Source organism: Pteropus vampyrus, unplaced genomic scaffold (genome assembly GCF_000151845.1).
Source record: "Pteropus vampyrus isolate Shadow unplaced genomic scaffold, Pvam_2.0 Scaffold51, whole genome shotgun sequence".
Lineage (NCBI taxonomy): Eukaryota > Metazoa > Chordata > Mammalia > Chiroptera > Pteropodidae > Pteropus > Pteropus vampyrus.
In genome coordinates this window covers 2,052,408-2,057,776 of record NW_011888832.1, presented here as the reverse complement: position 1 = coordinate 2,057,776, position 5,369 = coordinate 2,052,408, and positions in this window count along the sequence as shown.

The window sequence follows — 5,369 nt, the reverse complement described above, 5'->3', positions numbered from 1 at the left end:
TTTTTTTTTTTTTTTTTCTGACCAGTTAAAAATGGAAACACTCTTCTTGGCTCCCAGGCTATAAGAAAGGGCCCTGGTGTGCCGGCCTTTGTAGGAACAAGAAGACCCGGGTTCGAGTCCTGCTTGGTCATCCAGTCACCAAGCAGCGCTGAGCAGTTAGCTCCGTCAGCCTCTCTGGGGCTCAGTCTCCCCATCTGGAGAGGGAAGATCTGGGCCAGATGGTCTCTAAAGCCCTGACTCACTTTAACACCTAATGGCGAGAATTTGGGGGGTGAGTAGGGGGAGACGTTTTTGCCGAGAGTGAGAGAGGAAGCCATTCGGTGGCAGGGGGTCGGGGGGGGCTTGAACCTCATCTCCTAGGAAGAGGAGAGGGTGTCCCCTTGCCTACACTCAGCTCCGCTGTCCGCCACTAGAGACTGAGTGGGTCTTCGGGTCTTAGGGGCCCGACGACCCATGGACAAAAAGGTTTTTGGCTGAGACATCAGACGTGATCGTCCCCACCCCGCTTTCCAGCTCCCAGCTGGGGCCCCTCACCATTCAGACCTGCCCGCCCCCCTCACCCCAATGCCTTGCTTAACAAAGACAGAGACAGCAGTTGACACTGTAATGTTGAAAATTGCTTGTTTCAGAACATCCCATAAACAAGCCCGTCTTTGTTTTAATCCCAGCCTAGCTTACTGTAGTTAATTATAGGAATTTGTGGCTATTTATGTGAACCGAGGACAGGCGAAAACATTCATTTGTCGGCCGTGTAAGTGCTGGGTGGGAAGGGGCTCCAAGTGCCGAGAGGACCTAGGTAGCGTTTGTCCTGGGGGCTGTGCAAGGTAGTGAAGGGCCCAGGTGTGTAATTATTCCCTCTGCCCCCAAAGAAAGAGAAGGCCGCCATAGAAAGTGACACCTAATGACTGTTTTCAACCCACGGTGGGTAACGAGAAAGGCCCCGTGTTTAAGGCAATTGCCTGAGATGTGGGCCTTGCACCTGCCAGGTGAGCTGGGTGATTTCTGGGCCTGTCCGCCACCTGCCCCATGTTCCTGTCCCCGGTGGGTCTGGTGAGAGGGAAGCAGGGCCAAGCTTTCCCAGGGGCTGCAGGAGCTGGGAGCGGGGCCTCGGAAGCTGGAGGGCACCCGAGCCACCCTTCCTCCCTCTTCTCCAGCCCCAGAGGAGCCAGAGTTAGTGAGGAATGTTAACAAACAGGAGACAGCACTGGCTAAACAGAGGCCCCACGACAATTCCTGGCCCAAACAAAGCCACCCGGGCCCCCACCCGCTGGAGAAAACAAGCCAGGCCTTTGTGCGCACTCAATAATTATCACTTGCAATTACTGAGTCAGGGCAGCCGGGCTGTGCTGGGTCGGCAGGCGTAGAGAGAGGCACTTTCGAAAACTCTGGGCATCAGGGGGTCCAATGTCTGTCGCTCAGGCCAGTTCTTTACTACATTGTCTGCTGGAGAGCCTGTCAGGGGTCCGGTGCCCTGCTCCAGACCAGCTCTGGCCTGGACTGCCCCTCTGGCCGGGCCGTTGGGAGCCCCGGGAGGCTCAGCCCGTGCTCCAGCGTGCCACACAAAGGGTGGGTTCGGGTCCGCGTTCTGAGCGACGCTCTCATCCCCTGGCCTCCTGTCATCATCTTGCAGCCCTCACGTGCCCGTCTCCCTGTGTCTTGGTCCTCAGTTTCCTGCTCATTTCTTTTTCTCTTCTCGCTTCCTTCAGATCCAGATTCCGCCTCCTCCAGGCAGCCTCGGGGACTGCTCCACTCAGTGCTTACCTCTCCTCATCTGGCCTTTTACAAGTTAGGGAGTCACTCTCTTGGACTCGTCTCTAAGTGAGAACACGTGCACATACATATGTGTGCACGAGCGCTGCTCTGCCTGCTGAGTTATGAACTTCATAATAACAATAAACTCAGTGACGATAATGACATCCGGCATTTACTGAGTGCCTACTACGTACCAGGCCCAGCTCTGAAAGTTTTCCAGCAATGTATCAATTAAATTTTACAATAATCCTAAGAAATAGGCACCATTCTCATTCCTGTTTGACAGGAAACTGAGGCACAGAAAGGTTGAGTAACTCATCTGAGGCCACGGAGCAGGAAGTGGTAGAGCTGGGGCCAGCGGCGAGCTAGCCGGAGCATGTAATGGCTTGCGAACTGGTTGTGTGCCTCTTTCCCCAACTCTGCATTTAGTCACGTTGATGCCTCGAAATCAGCCAGAGCCGTAATATTCATACCGCAGGAATTAGCAAATGCCAGGAATCAGGGTGACTCCCGTCCCCCAGACAGTTGGTCGTTAAGCGTTTACCAGCACACCACGGGGCTGGACTCAGGCTGCCCAGCTCCCAAGCCTGCGCTCCCTGCATTATGGGTGAGGGTGTATGTGCATCCCCTCTGCCGACTCCCACACCACAAGGTGGTTCTGGGTGTGTAAGAGGCGAGCTTGTTCCTTTGTCCACTCAGAAGAGCAGGATTGATTTTCGAGATATTAGATGGGGAGGGGGCCTTGGCTTTCATGTGGAAGAGGACAAGACAGCACCCTCTTCCTCGGCCCCAGCTGTCCTTCGGTAAATAGAGGTCACTGCGATTCCTTTGTGAGCCCAGAGCCCCAGGCCACGGAGGGCCCCGTGAGGAAGAGTGTCCTCCAGGCCTGACCCTGCCAAAGGCTCTGCACCTCTGTCCAGCTGCAGGCAGAGCCAAGCACTGCAGACACAGATCTATTAGAGACTAGCTTCATCTTCGTTTCAAAAAAAGAGAAATCAAGAAAAGCTGTGGGTAATGTTAGAAAGGGTCCAAGTTAGCTTTTTCCGAGAGCCCCAGCAGGGCTGGGCCCGGACGGCTGTCTCGTAAAGTTATTTTGGTTTTCTCGCCCGGTGACTTGGAGCAATTTGCTCGGCACCCATCAGTCAGAGAGGCCAAGAGGCTCCTGCCATTGGGAGCTGCCATTTTACACCCGGGTAATGATGGTTTCTGGGCAAGAGAGATCAATAGTGAGTAAAAATAGGCTTCCGTCCCATCTGGACGCCCGCTTTGGGCTCCTAGATGACTCAGAGGCACCCTGTAGGGAGCTGGGATGGAAACCATCCTACAGGACAGGTCTGGCAAAGTGCTGTAGGGAGAGACTGCCTTCCCAGTCCCTCAAGGTCACATAGCCCCCAGGGCCAAATTGGGAGACCACTAGAATGCAATGTGGGGTAGGCCCTTACGGCACCCACATTCTCACCCCGTTTCTTCAGGGAAGGCCCGTCTCAGCTGCCCATACAGCAAGAGGAGTGAGGGGTGAGGGACCTCGGCCAGAGGGAGCCAGCAAGCACTCCCCGGCACCTGTTTTTGTAGCTGCAAGAGGCAAGAAAAAACAGACTCTCGTGCCTTTAGAGAGCTCACAGTCTGGGCGAAGAGACAGCCCGGGGAGCAGAGAAATATCTTACAGAGAGACAGCCCTGCAGAGGCCTGGGAAGACCCAGGGCGGGGCCTCCTAACCCAGCATCATAAACAAACGAACAACAACAAAAAAGACATACGGGAAATGATGATTATTATTCGGGTACAAGCTATTTTAGATGTATTATGTCACTTAATCCTCATAAGAGCCCATGAAAGTCACTGTTAAAATTATCTCATTTTGCAGACAGCTAAACTGAGGCTCAGAGGCCCACAGAAACGTACTCAGAGGAACCAGATAAAGGAACCAACGCTGGCCTCCCTGCCTCCCGGAGATGCAGGCTCCAGTTTTCCGCTTTGGACCAGGGGTTGGCAAACTTTTTCATAAAGGGTCAGATAGTAAATATTTTAAGCTACACAGGCCAGAGGATCTTGTTACAACTCTTCCGTTATCACACGAGGACAGCCGTAGATGAATGAGTATGTGTGGCCCTGTTCCAATAAAACTTTATTTAAAAAAGCAGGTGGCGGCTGGATTCGGCCCACTGGCCATAGTTTGCCTAGCTTAGCCCTAAGATATATTTGATGATGAAACTCTCTTGAGGGAATTCAACTTCTGGATCTTGGAAGATTCTGGTAACTTATAGCATTTTCAGCATTGTTTGTTCGGGACTTTTCACTGTGTGCCCTGCCCTGGAGTAGCACTGTTTAATAGAAATATAAACATAAGTCATATACATAATATAATATTTTTTAGTAATTACACTAGAGAGAAAAAAACAGGTCAAATTAATTTTAATAACATATTTGATTTAACCCAATATGTCAAAATTCATATGATTTCAATAGCTAATCAATACAATGAACTATAAATAAGAGTTCTTACATTTTTTTTTGTACTAAGTCTTCAAAATCTGATGTGCATTTAATACTTACAGCACATCTCAATTCACACTTCTTTATTTTCCGTGTTCAATAGCCACACATGGCTACTGGTTTTCTTACTGGGCAGTGCAGCTTTGAAGTAAAACTAACGTATTTTTACTGGTATAAGATGAAAATACAAGAACGATAGAAATAAGAGAAAAATTCTTGGGTGGGTCAGTGCATTAGTCAAGGTTCTCCAGAGAAAAAGAACCAATAGAATGAGAAGAGGGAGAATGAGGGAGACAGAGAGAGACAGACAGAGAGAGAGAGAGAGACAGAGACAGAGAGACAGAGAGAGACAGACAGCCAGACAGACAGAATGAGATTTACTCTAAGAAAACTGGCTCACTCAATAATGGGAGCTGACAAGTCCGAAAATCTGCAGGCATCGAAATGGAAACCCAGGAGAGCCGATGGTGTGGTTCCAGTCTGAAAGCCATGACAGGCTCAAGATCCAAGAAAGGCCCAATTTTCAGTTCAAGTTCAAATGCAGGAAGAACACGGGTGTCCCAGATGGAAGACAGTCAAGCAGGAAGAGTTAGTTGCCTGTTACTCATAGGAGTGTCAGGCTTTTTGTTTTACTCAGGATTGGACGAGGCCTGCCCATCCCGGGGAGGGCCGTCTGTTTGACTCAGTCTCCTGATTCGAATGTTCGTATCATCCCGAACACCCTCCCAGGCAGATCCAGGATAACGTTTGACCAAATATCTGGGCATCTTATGGCCTAGTTAGGTTGACACATAAAATTAGCCATCCCAGTCAGGGAAGGCTTCCTGGATGAAGAGTCCTCCGGGTTGAAATCTGGAAGCAGAGATGCTTACCACGCAGGGGGATGGTGCGTGGGGTTCCATGTAGAGATAACAGCATGTGCAAATGCCCAAGAGTGCCAGGGCATGGAGGCCTTCCGGGGCTGTAAGCAGTTCAGGTGGCTGTATTATTTTTTTTTCCATTCTGAAGGCAGAGGAAGTCATGGGTTGTAGCCCCTCGATAGTTTCAAGCAGACACCCTAAAACCTCTCCAAATAAAAGCACAGTCTAAGGAAAAACTGTGCAACTGCCGCTTCAAGACAAGTC